The sequence below is a fragment of the Nyctibius grandis genome, chromosome 3 (assembly GCF_013368605.1).
Source record: "Nyctibius grandis isolate bNycGra1 chromosome 3, bNycGra1.pri, whole genome shotgun sequence".
Lineage (NCBI taxonomy): Eukaryota > Metazoa > Chordata > Aves > Nyctibiiformes > Nyctibiidae > Nyctibius > Nyctibius grandis.
In genome coordinates this window covers 10,975,793-10,992,001 of record NC_090660.1, presented here as the reverse complement: position 1 = coordinate 10,992,001, position 16,209 = coordinate 10,975,793, and the positions used below count along the sequence as shown (strand labels likewise).

Here is a 16,209-nt window from a genome sequence, read left to right as displayed (position 1 = left end):
TACAGAGTGTGACACTGAGTGTGTGTGAGTGTGTGTGGAGCAGAGGGTGTCTATTCAGCATTTAGAACAATAGTGGGAGTGAAGCATTACAGGTTTAAACGACCATAAAAGTCTGGGATTGCAACCTTTTTCTTGCAAGCTGCTCAGAGGAATGTGCTTCAAAATACTTTCTTTTCAGTTCTGAGTTCAAAACGTCATGCTAAAAAACATACAATGCTGCAGATGGCAACTTGTGTCAGTTCAGCTGCCTCAGCCTGCTTTGTGCTGTTGTAGGGGCTGTTTTGAGAAGTGATCAGGAGGGACAATGTTTTCAGTAAATTTTAGCAGGAGCAGCATTTTGAAATGAAATGGATCACTATTTAGCAAGCTGGTATTGCTCTGGTTGATGATATTTATTAATTCCTTCTCTGTGTATGTTGAGAATAAGAAGGAATAAATGACTTCCACTGCATTAATGGATGTCGGATGTTGCTGGCCTTCTCTTGTGAAATAAATGGACAATCATCTCTGCTGCTTTAAAAGTATGTTCTTTGGATCTTAACTGCATTATGGTATCTGAGCTCCAGGACTATTGTCTATGAAGCTTCTTCAGTATCTATGTTTTATGTGGGTGATACTGTCAGAGAGTTATCTATGGTGCTTTTAATAGCTGTCTGTCTGTCTGCTCTACCTGCTGTTTATATTTATCCTTTATACAAGAAAGTTCAAAACATGGACACCTTCTCAGCCTAATTCACTGGTCACAGAACTGAGTGACACTGACCAAAGACCTGTTCCCCAATAGTTAAGGCCTTCCCATGCCAAACTGCAAGTTTGTGTTTGGTCTTCATTGGTTATAGCTAAATGGCAAATCTCTTTCTGTAACACCTCTGAAAGTATGTGTGTTAACCCTAATTTGTACTTATTTAAGTGAGCTCTTTTTAAGTGGACCCCTTTTTGTTATTACCCAGCGATTTCATGGAAATGAGTTATTAGTCTCTTCATTTCCTAGCAGAATATCTCTCTGTTGACAAACTGAATGTTTGCCGGGGGACAGGATGGGAGTGACACCTCAGCTCTCCTCTCCAAGCCTGCAAGGTGCTGGCAGTACATGCTATGGGCACCACGAGCTGTGGCTGCTTGTGCTTTGCCTGTGATCGAGATACAGAGCTGTTTGTTACTTAGGCCTTCTGGTTGAGTATAATTTTCTAGTGCATTACTTAAAGTACATTTAATGTATGGGATATTAAATTAAGGGATTATCTTCCTCCTAGAAGGAAAACACCAAAGCTGACACACTGGCTTGCACTGGACTCACTAACATCAGTGGTGTTGCTTTAGCATCGTAATATGTCAGAACTGGCCCAAAAAAAACCAACCTCCCTGTCTTGCTGATGCTGATCCTTCCCCTTATAGGCTGATATTTTGGGTGATGTGTCACGTGTTGCTGAGAAGGAGCATGTGGCTTCAGCTGTGAGAGGTTGCCGACCATGGGAACGTGGAGCTAAGGGTAGTGCTGGCAGCTATTTTCCAGCCAGCTTTGGTGTCAAGTGTACAGAGTGCACGTGATAAAGCACTTCACGTACCACGTCACGGAGACAGGAATTCGGAGATTTCTCCAAGTGTGTACCAAAGGCCCCTCTTAATTAACCTAACTTCACGTGGCTTGTGTGGGGTGCTTAGGCTTGTAGAAAAGATGCTCGCTACGCTGTCCCTGGGTGAGCCATTGGCATGCCTGATCTGTGGCAGCTAGATTTATGCAGATGAGGAGAACGTTTGAATTAACTGCAGAAGCGTGAAAAGCAATTCACAGGTACGCAAACACTGAGGTTTCCCCTGCATGGGGCAAGATGCTGCAGTTTACTTAAGGAAACCACAAAGAGGTTGATTTCTGGGTTTTGGTTTTGTTTTATTTGTTAGTATAACGGTTTGCTTGTGTTTGAAGGGGTTAAGCAGAGATAAGTTCATGGTTGAAGCTGCAGCGGTGCGCACAGAATGCATGGCACCAGTGTCAAGGAAGTCACTTGTAATCACATATGTGTAGATAAAAATACACTGAGTTTTAGGCAGTGTTTTTTTTCCTGGCTGTAAGTGCGATATTACTACCAGTTAATCACAGTTGAGTTCCATGACTGTGTTTTCTTGCTGTAAACCTCAATTCCTTCAATTGAGCAAAGATATGTGAACTGTGAAGAAAAAAGAAAGGGAAAAAAGGGAGGAGGGGGGGTGGGAGAGAAAGACCATGTTGAAGTCATCCTCAGACTTTTTCTGTGTTTAAGGCCCAGTCAAGTAGTGTTCTTGGGAGAGTTATTCAGGGCTTAAAGGACTCAATGCATAGCAACTGAAGAACCTTGTGGCCTTTGGGACTATCTCTATATCTATAAATATAGATATGTTCCTTCTTGGGGACTGTAACCACTGAAGTAAACCCCAGGAGTATAGTGCATGGTTTTCCCACCAGTAATATAAAACGTACAAATCCCAAGGCCACTTGACACTCTTGAGGCAAGTAAAAAGATCTTGAACCAGGTATAAGTCATCTAATTAATTTAGCCTTCTTGCCCTTTTCACACTGATTAATTTATAAGGCTGTGTAAACATAAAATACACAAGTAAAATGTGTGTGGGAAAACACTGTGTAGGTACATATCCTTCAATGATTGGGTAGCTATTTGTAAGCTTGAATTAATTAGTTGGGCTGATATGTGCAATCCATTCAGTTTTGTGGGGGCTGGACAGTTTGTGGGTAAGCAGGAGGGAAATCCTTCGAGAGATGTGTCACTGTAGGACATTCTCATACTAAAAATTGTGGGGGGGAAAAAAGGAAAGTACTGTTAGAAAATCTGCCTGTGATCCTCCACGCCATGAACATCTTTTAAAACTAGAGCCTGTGTTTCATATGGTTCTTCAGTTGTCATAATGTTTTTCAGTTCCCTGTTATAAAACAGAGCATTAAATTATTTTTAACACAATGTATAGAGACAGGACTTGAAATAGTTTGTAATCAGCTAGACCAAGTCATGGCTGCATTGGTAGGTGCTTTCCTCTTTGTGTTTGTAGAAGAAAACAGTGTTTGCACTGTTCAAATGCTTTTCGTGTCGGCGCTGATCACATTTGTTTGCAGCATAAGTAAACACAACATCAGAATTCACCTCAAAACTATTTTAACAAAACTCTTTAATAATCACTGAATGTATTTCAGAAACGTAGTGGTACTGAACATGTTAGAACAGAGCTGCTATTATTTTTGGAGTGTGTCTAAAACAGTGATTTTTCAAGTGGAAATGTTGGCAGAATGTCACCGTGTATGTTAAATTCAAAGTTACTTGCTTCCTTCTTCCATCCCCTCCAGTTTTAGTTATCTGTTTGGTGAAAAGCAGAATACAGCAATGCAGATTTGCTTTCCAGGGACCATCTGGGGAGTCTGCATACAGCACATCAAAAAATACCTGAGCATCTCAGGCTTCCCTGTGTATTTCCCCATGGTGCTCCCATCAGATGGGTAAGCTGTGGTGCCTCCACTGCTCAGATGGCCGAATCAAGCCCGGAGGTGAGCTCGGACCCTGACCCGAAGGGTGGCACGACAGGGAGCTGCATCTGCATCTCCTATGTCCCACCCTAGGGCTCTCAGCGCTGCATTATCCTTCCTCTGTTCTACACTTTAAAGACCTGGATGGGTTTAATACTGAGAGACAGTTGTAGATGTGCTCTTCGGTGCCATTGTCTTGCATGAGTGAAACTTGTTCCATCCTGAGAGGATGCTGTGGAGCTGCTGATGCAACTTGTCTGGGAAGCTTTCTTTGCTGGAGGGCGTTAAAGTGGCGATAATGTTTCCCCTTCGCTGCGGTGATTTTCTTGCTGTGTGCATCAGTGATGCTTTGGTATGTGTGTTGCTTTTTTCAGACTGGGATTCAGAGCTGTGCTTTTCATTTTTCACTTGTACTTAAATAGTAAACCAATGTTTTGTAACACCAGTGTTTTCAAATCCTGTGATCACCGAAGTTGCCAAATGATTATTTATTGGGAGTAGAGGTTTTTCGTTGTATAATCTTTGTGCTAAATTGGAAGGAATAGTGCTTCAGGAATTTTTTTAATAGAAAAAAAGGTAATATCTTGACATTCCACAGCACACATAAATTGTTGAAAGTCAGAAGACCATTTGCTTCGAGGCTGCGCATAATGATCTCATTTGTTATTATGTGGTCTGCACAGGCTACTCTCAAGGCGTGTAGGATTTCTTCCTCTCTAATGTTTCTGCATCAGTGTAATAGATCTGAATGCTCCATAGATACTTGGCCATCTGGTTCTCTTAATTCCGCTGAATTTACCAGAAGAAAAAGTAACGTCTTATGCCTTTCTAAATATAGTTGTTTTTTCGTGATTGAAAATTGAATCACTTATTCTGTGGAAGACTCTGATATTCTGTAGTTTTCCTTTGTTGCAATTCGAATATTCTTAGGAGAAGTAAATCCTTGATTTCTTGGTATAAGTACCAAGTGGAGTTTTAAAAATTTCTTGTCTTTTGTTGTTCATTTTGAGATTCAGATGTTCTCCAGCTTTGCAAACCAAGTAGAGGTATTAGTGACCTCTTTTATTCTCCAGATTATAGTAAAAATAGAGATCTTGAAATGCCTTAGAAGGAAAGGGAGGCAGTGTAAAAAGAAAGCTAGCCTGCTGGGAGGAGTAATTTAAAACAGAAATTCGAGGCACTTCCGTAATAATTCCCAAATGTAATAAAACTTTTTGTGATTGGGGTTTGATCTTGAAATTGAATTCTAGTTTGGAGCCTTCCACTGGCATGATGTCTTGTAAGAGGGTTTGGGGTGTGTTTCGGGGTTAGCGTGAGCAGTTTCAGTTACCGAATCAGAGTTGCAGGAGGCGTGCCTGAAGCAGTTCAGACCTCGCTGTGAATCTGTACGGCAGTTTCACCAAGTGAACATGAATGCAACGATCTCCTCAGTGCCACTAGGAAGAAGAGTGCTATTAGTAACAACAAGAAGAGGGACCAGCACTTGATGCGATGACAGTTTCTGTTCGCCAGCCAAGTAAATGTGTCAGGAGGTCACCGAGGAGTATCTATGGCAACCGAGGGACGGAGGATGGCTCTGCTGGGCCAGTGTTGCTTGCTGGGCACAACCCCAGGCAGTGAACTGTGATATGACCTGATTAGGACTAAGCTACTAACTGGAATTGATAGTATTTATCAGTCACAGTCTTTAAAAATCAGTGGAAGGTGGTGGGGAGGAAGAAAATCAAAATCAGTGGAAAGCAGGAAAAAAAAAAGGACTGAAGAGATTTGTCTGGAATCCTTCCAATAAAAAAAAAAAAAAAAAAAAATTCGGTGCACATTAAAGTGTGGTAAGCCTGATCTCTTGAGAGAGGAAAGATATTTCTGATTTCTGCTAGGAGTGTTTTTACTCTGTATTGTCTTCATTTTGTCTTTAAATTTATTTTTTTAAAGAAGTCAGGCTAGTCAGGAAGCTTACAAAGCAACCCCAGGCTTGCCATTGGGCCAGCCATAAATTTTGTAAAGTGACATTTCTTGTGTAGTTATTAAAAAGAAAAAAAAAAATGAAAAAGCACCAAGTCTTTCAAACCTTTGATGGAAGAGCCGGTGGCTTAAATATCGCTGAAATCCAGTCTGCGGGGTAAGTTAACTGAATTCCTAGTGTAACGCTATTAGAGCAACCGCCTTAGATAATAAATGGCAACACATTGTATGACTCACTTGAGGGGTCGTTATTTTTGGTTGGCCTGAAAGCCGATGGTGTTCGCTGGGCTGTAGCGAGGAAGGTGCCAGCCTATGCCGCGAGTGCGATCTAAGTGGCATAGCAGAAGAGCGAGGGCAAGTTTCCTTGGTGACCGCTCTGGATGCAGGTTGGGGAGAGGAGATGAATTGCCAACTGTTTCTTTGGCCTGTAACCCCGAGTATTAAAAATCTGCTATGAAAGTACTGTATGTTCCTTTCCCTTCACCACCCTCCATTTTGTACTGCAACGTGGAAGCCCAAGAAGTAGCACTGCAGTGTGGTACTTTAGAGTTCGAAGGGTTATGGCATTACAGTATGTTATTGAGGGGATTAATGGTCTCCTGGACACATCATAATTTGCTTTATATTAATGAACACACACATAAATAACGTGGTAAAAATCTGCAGTTTGCCTGGGCATCCTTCTTTCTGGGGGCCTGCTGCACTCTTCATAGCCCAAAGTTTTGCATCTGAAGCTTCTTACTGCTGAGATAGTCTTCTCTAGCATGACCCCGTGCTCTGATCCTTGGTTTGCTTAGAGCCAACCTCAGACCAGCTGCCTTGTGAGCATTGCATGTTCCTCTCAAACCTTCATTTTGCTTTTGCACATTCCTGTGTTTTGTCAGGTGTCAGCCGGTGCCGCAGCCCTGCGGGTCGCGTGGGGAGGAGGCCAGGGTCACTGCCAGCTCAGCTGGGCGCTGGCTGCTGCAGGGGTGGCCCCTTCAACCACAGGGGAGCCAGGAGGGGTATGTCATGTTGCTCTTGAGATGCTTCCTCTGCTTACGCATGGAGTAACACGAATAGACTTCTAGGTCTTCTGTATCTCTGCCAAGCAGAACGTTACTACAGCGCACTGTCAGTCAGTAGGAATAAAGGGAAATAAAAGACAAAAAGGTTTGCAGGATTGCAAACCTGTTGACTCTTTCAAACCCCTACAAAAGTAAACGAATGAGCAGGTCTAGAGCTCGTTCAGTAGGGATGTGCAGCTCAAGCTGTAAATTTCTATTCTGAGATAAAATCTGGTTATTGTTTAATATGTGTATTGGGTTTGCATGGGCCAGGTTTTGGTAGCAGGGGGCTACAGGGGTGCCTTCTGTGAGAAGGTGCTAGAAGCTTCCCCTATCTCCGATAGAGCTAGTGCCAGCTGGCTCCGAGATGGACTTGCCACTGGCCAAGGCCAAGCCCATCAACAATGGTGGTAGGGCCTTTGGGATAACTTATTTAAGAAGCGGGGAAAAAAACTGCACAACAATTGCAGCAGGAGAGAGGGGTGAGAATATGAGGGAGAAACAATCCTGTGGACACCAAGGTCAGTGAAGAAGAAGAAGGGGGAGGAGGTGCTCTAGGCACCGGAGCAGAGATTCCCCTGCAGCCTGTGGTGCAGACCATGGTAAGGCTGGCTGTCCCCCTGCAGCCCATGGAGGTCCATGGTGGGGCAGATACCCACCTGCAGCTCATGGAGGACCCCACACTGGAGCAGGTGGATGCCCGAAGGAGGCTGTGACCCTGTGGCCCATGCTGGCAGGAGCTGTGGCCCCGTGGAGAGAGGAGCATATGCTGGAGCAGGGGAAGAGTGTGAGGAGTCCTCCCCCTGAGGAGGAAGGAGCAGCAGAGACAATGTGTGATGAACTGACCACAACCCCCATTTCCTGTGCCCCTGTGCTGCTGTGGGAGAGGAGGTAGAGAATTCCAGGAGTAAAGTTAAGCCCGGGAAGAAGGTAGGGGTAGGGAGAGAGTGTTTTAAGATTTGGTTTTATTTCTTGTTATCCTACACTCTGATTTGATTGGTAATAAATTAAACTAATTTCCCCAAGTGGAGTCTGTTTTGCCTGTGATGGTAACTGGTGAGTGATCTCTCCCTGCCCTTTTCTCAACCCACGAGCCTTTCAGTATATTTTTCTCTCCCGTGTCCCACTGAGGAGGGGTGTGATAAGAGTGGCTTTGGTGGGCACCTGGTATCCAGCCAGGGTCAACCCACCACAATGAAATAGAAAGTCAAGGCTTTAAATTGCAGACAGTTCAGATGTTTTTCTTCTACAAGATTGTGTGGCATTTTTTGTTTTGTTTTCTGTCTTCTCATGTCAGTATCTAACAGTTTACTGTGGTAAGTTCGAGTGACAGAGAACATGGTTTGTTCTGGCATGAGGAGAACAACCAGGAAGCATTTCTCCAGGTTCAGAAAGCCGGGGGGGAGGAAAGAAGTCAAACTTCGCTGCTGCAAAATGTTGCTGGAAAATTACTTCATAAAGCCTTTCCCAAGTGCCCATGAACCCGAAAAGCTTTTCTGTGCTACTGAATTTACTGTGCTAGGGTTGTGTGTGCTGGGACTGTGCATGCTAGCGGAGGTGGAACGGAGTGCCTGTCCCTGACTGTAAAATGACCTTGTTCATACAGTCAAGTCCAACTTGCTTTATAAACCTGTCATGACATCGTTGTATTATGGTATGATGCTGCCTGTAGTGGGGCAGGAGCGGAGGCAGAACCTTACTCAAAAAATCTCCTGTCTGGGGTGGGAGATGATGACTTTGAAATAATTTATGACTGATAGTTGTAGTGCCATTTGCATCCATATGTTCGATGCCTATGAAATGTGTTACAGTGGTGGTTCTTAAAAATCCAACAAATTCTATTCCTCATAGTACACAGAAACTGCCCTAGAATTTTCCTTGTTATCTGTTTTTGGATCCTGTTTTGTTGGCAGTACGGTACAAGCTATAGCTGGCACCCACATCATTACAGTGGTAGGCTTTGTGTAAAAATACACGAGAGTGAATGTGGGCAAGGGCCATAGCCTCTGCAGTTGCTCTATTTGTAGCACAGCTCCTTCATCTTTTGTACGTGGTATTTAGACAGATTTTAACAAACCTGGCTTAGGGTCTGAAGTGGCAACCAGCATCGTATCAAAGCCCTTAGTATATTTTGAAAGGAACTTGCTTACGCAGCACAAGTTATGTATAGCTAGCTATTTTGTTTGACTGACATAAGGAGAAGGTATTTGGAAAGTATTTTAAAAATCTACAGATTTTTACTCCATGTCAAAGTGCAGTATTTAGAAATCTCACCATGAAAGCATGTATCTATAAAAGCAGCTCCCCACTGTGTTTTAGGGGATACCTGTGACCTGAAGGTCAGTATGATCAGTTGCTTTCACTCTTGTGTTGATGTTCGAGTACAAAGGACAGTCCGTGGGTATGGTCTGTTCACCCACATTTGGTGCAGAGGGTCCACCCTTAGTTAACGGGATGAAGTTCTTCAGGGAAGACAGATGAAGGGTTTCAGCAGATGCAATACGATGGGTGAAACCCATGCAGAGTCACCAACCCCATCTCCTGCTAACTTGGACAAAAATGTTTTAAGAAATAACCTGGGTTTTCTCATACCTGAACACTTGACTTGAAATATTACGGAAAATAAAAGAGGATTTTCTCCCTCCTAAATGCAGAAAAGCCATTGGAAATGTTTTTAAACAGGCAGACTACAGATGCAAAAATATCTATAGCTAATTTATCACAAACAAGGCATGCTTATTTCGTCACTCCTTTGCTTCAGAGACACTGTAACTAGTTTGTTTTCTGAGACCATAACACACACAGATAGTAAACAGAGAACAGTAGAAAGCAGAGGACTAATAGCAGTGATGGCAGAAACACCACTTAGCTTCTTATTTAATAAAAACTGTTTTACTTCCAAATTCTGAAGTTGCTGTAGTTATTTAATCTAGTTTGCCCAGCCTCTCTCTTTAAGACATTTGTTCCGCTCAAAGATGCAAAGAAATTTTTTTTGCCAGAACACTTTATTGGTTTGGATAATAACCCTTTTTTTTCCCCATCATTTTTGTTCAGCACATGAGATAAAACAGTTTCAGATTGAGGCTTGGCCCTCATTAACTGCAGTTTCAGGAAGCAGAAGAAGGGAGTGCTAACAGAGTGCCTTCAAATAAATAGTGATTAATTGGATGTAGAAATGCTCTGACTTCATTTGAATATGCTTAACAAGCCTTTACTGACTACCACCAGTTTCTGCTGTTTGAGAGTAAAACTGAGAGTACGTGTAGCATCAGTACCTATTTGAATATACGCCTGGTCCTGCTTTCGCTGCTAGAAAGCACAAGCAGTAGTTCTGCTGCAGTCTGCTGTTGGCAGCGAGAAGGAGCTGTCAACGAGAGCAGTCTGGATCCCGAAACAGGACATCTTGTGTGTACAGTGCGGGTACCGCTCTTCTTCCCCAGCAATACTGAGCATCGAAGTCTGGTTTTTGAAAGAGGATTCTGCTTTGTTCACCTTCATTTCTCTGCTGAGTGCCCTTTTCCCTGCTCTCTCTTCAAAAACAGGCCATTTCCCGTGCCCTGCCCATTACACCAAAGGTTTTCACAGCGTTATTTGGCCATATTTGAGTTTTCCGTTGCCATTAGAGCAGCCTGCATGATACACGTTTCTGTACTGTTGGACACATTTGTAGTATTTCTGTCTGTGCCCCATCACACTTGGGACTTCGGGGGCCTGGTCATTTTGCAAGGCAAATTCTTTCTTGCTTGTAGCTGCTGGTGTGCAGTTCTGCTTTCTCCAGGGTCCTTCCCTCCGAAAGTAACTCTTGCCACATTGGCAAGTGGAAGGTGGTCGTTTTGAGAGAGGGAATAAAGGGTGAAAATAATAATTTCCACACTCCAAGCTGCTGTCACTGAAGTAATGCAACACGCTTGCTGTATCAGCCATTGGTTAAGCTATTACACCACTTTACTGTTCATCATCTTCATCAGTGCGTTCAGCATTTGGTGATGAAGGTTAACTTGGGAGAGGAGATTGCAATTTGTTGAGATGCGCTAGGGTGAAACCCTTATTAAAAACTGGCAGCCAGAGGAGCCTAGCTCCTCAGGCTCAATGGAAAAAAGCGTCCCCAGAGGACAGTTCCTCTGGCTTTGGTGTGATATGTACTGTCTGCCTTTAACCAAGGTGGGTGGTTAAGTCAGAAAGGACAGCTGCCTTCTACAGCTTTCTCATACTTCACAACTAAGAGAAAAGCTTTCCTCTTAACGGCTCGATGTAGCCAAGATCCAAGAAGCCCCTAATTCTCTGTAGTTGTGTTGTTCCTGCCAACTTGCAGTCTCATTTGGGGGCATTAGGCTTAATCGCTCAGTGCATCTTTTCCTCTTCTTCTTACGCTGTGGGGTTTAAATCCCCTCCCTTTATTATGGGAAGGCTTCTTGCAGGGGTCAGCTGGGTGGCATTTTCCATGCTTCATTCTGAGCTAGGCAGCCTGAAGATCTCCTGGTTTTATGCTGATGAAGGTGCCTTCTTTCTGAAATCATGTAATAACAAGGTACTGTGGGCCCAACACTTATCTGGATGAGAAGGGTTGTCAGCTCATCTGTCTGGAAAAATTGATTCCAGTTAGCTTTTATAAATTTGATCTGTGCCTTTGGTGATATTTTTCATGTCCTGACTTCTAAAGAAAGCAAAGGCAATTCTTTAACCTGTTAACAGCTCCATAGATTCCTGTTACTTTTTCTTGAGTTTTTGGTGTTAGTGAAAAAAACGGGGCCTGTTACTAAAACCAGATTATCAGCAGGGAGAAGGCGCAGCAGGATGATAATCAGCATCTGGAAGAGAAATGAAAAAGCCAAGTAACATGGGAAGGAGCTACAGGCTGACGGTTGGATTGGGAAGACACAGGAGATAGGAGCTAAAGCATCAGTGAAGTGCGTATGGGATAGCTGAAAAAGTCAGATAGGAAGGAGTGAGAGAGAGAGGAGAGAGTGGAAAGCAAGTCTATCGGAAGGTGCTGGCAGTGGATTGAGGTGTAGGAGGCTCCTTAGTTGTGTATAATACTTTAGCAGTGTAAAAGACTGGAGTTTATTCTTGTTGATGGGCTGATAAGAGCTCGGGCTTTTTTATCTTACCTCTTTGGGAGCAGAGTGGCTGCAGAGCGGAGGAGACATAAACCAGTTGTTGGAAAGGTCTCGTCTTCTGTCCTTCTTACACATTCAAGGGGGTTGTAAAGCAATGGGAAGGTTCAGAGATGGGCGCAATTTCTGTCCTAACCCTTGTCCCATCCCATCCTTTTGAGTTTTCTTAATCTTAGCTAGCTAATGCTCCAGCAGCAAAATGCAAATATTGTCATCCTTGCTGCTGGGAAAAGTGATGGTATTTTTAAGTGTGTTTTAAAGGAATCCAGTGATAAGGTCCTTTAGGGTAAAGCGTTAATTTTTAGTTTGGTTGTTTAGATTTCCACTTTATTCCTTCTCCTCCTCCTCAGTTGTGCTTGTGCACATTGTCTTTTTCAGATAATACAGAAGAAATAATGTCCAGTTCTTTTGCTCTTTCCTTCTTTTTTTTCTTAAATTAACAAACTGGCTTACGAGAAACACACTTTGAGAGGAAAAGGTTATTTTTCTTGGAATTTTCTTGCTGAGACATGTATCTCACTAGCAATTAAGAAATAGCTTTATTTTTCATAACTGTATTCTATGTCTTTTTGTGCCATACATACATCTCCTTCCAACCTTTCTCATCTAGCAACTTTTCATGAAATCCAGCTTAATTTAACTTCAGTTGCAAGTTTTTGCATTGTTCTAATCTTAGTTCTTTCCAAAAGAAAGGCAAATTGTGGAAACAACCCTTGTGAGATACAAACTCCTAGATGATGATATCAATTTGCTTTTCACAGTTAGGCACAATAAATTACTTTCCATTGCAGGTAAAATTTGTGCACTGACGTTTTTCCTCCTTCACAGAAGACAGCTGGGTTCTGAGACAGGGATAAAGAGCTAGCAGTCATGAAACTGAAGCAGCTTTATTCAACTTCATATTTATCTGCTTGATAAGCTACCTGGTAAGCTGTATGGATGGGTTATTTTCCTGTTGTATTTTGATTTCCTGTTACCTGTGAGGAATTTGTGCTTAACTTTGTGATGAGCTTCCCCGGGGAGCATAACATTATAGTCAAAAAAAAGAGCCCAGAATCCTACAGGCCTTGTTTTTTTAAAATTCCTCCCGTGAAAAAATAGAGGAAGAGCTTTTCTGTGTAGGGAATGAGGAAGGAAATATCTCAAGTTGACTACATTTTTGACAAAGAAGATTTTATTTTTTATGGCCTGATTCAGTATTAGATTACTGCAGTCTTATTCCATCTTAATTTCATCAATCAGTGGAGTTATTTCAGCATAAACCTGGCACAAGGCGTGGGAGAGTTAGCCTCTCCGTGTGTAATTATTCTCTAGTCTGCAAGGATAGAAAGTACCTTCTGGAGGCCAGCAGCACTGCTCTATTAATTCTGCTGCAAATGTCATCTGAGGCATTGAACACTTTGAACTTTAAGTACTTTAAACAAAACTTTGAAAGTAATTTTTTGTTACGGTGAGTACACCAAGGATTTATTATAAGAAAAAGGGACTAATGCCCCTACCCTGTAATGAGCCCCACAGAGGCAGACCTTGCCTTGCTATTTACTCTGCAGGCAGTGAGTTTGCCTGCTTCTTGGTGAGAGGTATACAGGAGTGGGCCCTACCAGAAAAATACAGTTACTATTAACTACCTTGCCCTAACCTGAAATAAAAACCCTCTTCTCCGAGATGAGTTCATTGCAGTCTCTTCTCTGATGCCATGCTTTTACTGACTTCTCACGTTAAAGACAACCACTCCATGTCTGTGTGTATACAGGGAGAAGATGGAGTGATATGCAGTAAATATCCACTGTGTGTGTCTGACAGTAGAGTTCTGCTTGAGACAAGAAGGTTGCCTATCCTTCAGGTTATGGAATTACACCCTGCAAAATCAAATGTTTTCAAATCAAGCATTTTAAATTGCCAAATCAGTTCTTGCCCTTAGAAGTATTTCAGGACATGGAGCTGCAGTATATGTATTTGTGAGATTCAACATTTAATTTATGCTTTGAAACCTCATATAATTCCCATGCTGGTGCTCGAGTCTTGTCTGTGTTTCACAGCTGTATCTGTTAAGGTCAGAGCTATCAAATCTGGTTAGTCCTGGCCTGATTTCCAGAGCAAGCGAGTTGCCTGCAACCCTCCACTTCACTTTAATGGGCCTCTGGGTGCACACAGCACTACTGTGAAGGAGGCCAGCTATGTAGGTCCCGAAGAATGAATTGGTACCTAATTTAGTGTATCCAGGTGAGAAAATGTTGGCTTAGTATTCTCTCTCCCTGGGACTCCTGTTCCATGTATTGCTCTTTGTATTTGAGACAGGAGTTCAATGTATGCCTGTACAGAAGCCAAGTATGTCAGTGCTTCTAGGTACTACTGTATATGATATATCCCCCCATGGATGAGTTATCACACTCTGTTGAATCTTACTGTAGGTGTTTTTGCTGAAGCATTGTAGTGGGGCTCTGCTCGGGCTGCCCTAGTCCTGAGGGCTGCTTGAGCCCTGGATAAGCAAAGGTAGGCAGAACAAGCTCCATCTCTTTAACAGTTTCCTGTAAGGGGGAGTGAAGGAGTTGCTCCTTCCTGAAGACTTTATCCAGAGAGGCACAATGGCAAAAGCAGCCAGAAGACAGACTGCGAGCCCAAACTTCACATAGATCTCCTCTACCCTAAGCTGATACACGAGAAGGCTGTGCTGCCATTCAGCGAGACCTGGACAGGCTCAAGAGCTGGGCAGAGAGGAACCTCATGAAGTTCAACAAAGGCAAGTGTAGGGTCCTGCACCTAGGGAGGAATAACCCCATGCACCAGTACAGGCTGGAGGTTGACCTGCTGGAAAGCAGCTCTGTGGCAAAGGACCTGGGAGTCCTGGTGGACAGCAAGTTCACCATGAGCCAGCAATGTGCCCTTGGGGCCAAGAAGGCCAATGGTATCCTGGGGTGCATGAGGAAGAGTGTGGCCAAGGGAAGTTATCCTCCCCCTCTACACTGCCCTAGTGAAGCCACACCTGGAGTACTCTGTGCAGTTCTGGGCCCCCCAGTTCAAGAAGGATGAGGAACTACTGGAGAGAGTCCAGCGGAGGGCTACAAAGATGATCAGAGGACTGGAGCATCTCTCTTATGAGGAGAGGCTGAGGGAGCTGGGTCTGTTTAGCCTGGAGAAGAGAGGACTGAGAGGGGATCTTATCAATGCTTACAAATACCTTAGGGGCTGGTGTCAAGGGGACGAGGCCAGACTCTTCTCAGTGGTGCCCAGTGACAGGACAAGGGGCAACAGGCACAAACTGAAACATGGGAAGTTCCATCTCAATATGAGGAAAAACTTGTTTACTCTGAGGGTGACAGAGCACTGGAACAGGCTGCCCAGGGGTGTTGTGGAGTCTCCTTCTCTGGAGATACTCAAAACCTGCCTGGACACGACCCTGTGCAACCTGCTCTAGGTGAACCTGCTTTGTCAGGGGGTTGGATTAGATGATCTCCAGAGGTCCCTTCCCACCCTAAGCATTCTGTGATTCTGTGATTTCTTGTTTGGTTCAGCTTTCCCCTCTTCCCTGAGCCTCCTTTGCTCAACCTCACTCTTAACCAGCTCATCTTTGTCCTCTTTTGCTCTGACCTTTGCTCACTCTCCTTCCATTCAGCTGATCTCTTCCTCACTGAATATAGTCTCATGTTTCACTCCCAAACCAGCTGCAGGGAAGCAGAAGACCCAAGGGCTGTCCATTCACGCATCTTCCACTCAGACACAGTAGCTTGCTGCCTGCTTGCTCCAGGTCTGTTTCAAGGCAAAGGAAACTAAAATAGCTTAAAACACTTACTGCTGTTGAAGGTGAACATGTGACTGTGCTTCACACTGCACTGCCACCAAAAGCTTACAGAAATAACATGTGGTCTGCTGCCATCTGCTTACACCTCTTTCCTCCACACTCCGTTGCTCTTGTCACTTCAGGCTGCTGTGAGCTCTTCAAAGCAAAGACCATTTTCTCTGTCTTTGCAGAGGGCGTGCTGCTGTGGCACCTTCTCCACCCCATCTTTGCTTAGCTCTCAGTTTGCACTGTAATACAAATAATAGAGTTGATAGTTTTATAATGTAATCTTAATGGGGATGTGGGTTGAACCAAGCAGGAGTTTCATTTTGTGGTATCTGCCCAGTTGTAACTCATCCCTAACGTGAAATTTGTTGATAACACTCAGATCTCAGGTATTGATCAATGATGTAATTGTCATCCTATAGCAGGACAGATGATGTAATTCTTCCCGAGTTACTGAAGACAGTGACCTTGAGGCAGATCAGATGGTTGAGCAGCATAGATGGGTCACTGATTATAAAATGCCCTTGTTTTAAAACTAAACTGACATCTGTTAATTATTGGGGAGGAATAACTATAACAAAATGCCAGTGTGTTGCAGAAGTTACAGCATTTATTGACTTTTACCAGCAGTTACATACTCTTGTTTTGACAGGTGACTTTTGATGGTTTTGCTGCTTTGTTGCTTTGGCCGTCATTTCAATTTACGTTGGGGCAGCATAAAAGCCGACTTCTGTGAGCCCAAGAAAAACATTTGTTTCTGATAAAAAGTCGGACAAAAAAAAAAAGTAAAGTAGA

General features: G+C 43.4%; 1 protein-coding gene across 10 annotated transcripts in view; it reads left to right on the top strand.

The window, feature by feature from the left end:
- The window catches only part of ATXN1 (ataxin 1), a 377,565-nt gene that overhangs the window by 245,211 nt on the left and 116,145 nt on the right, over positions 1–16,209 (top strand). The gene's annotated exons all lie outside the window — the stretch shown is intronic.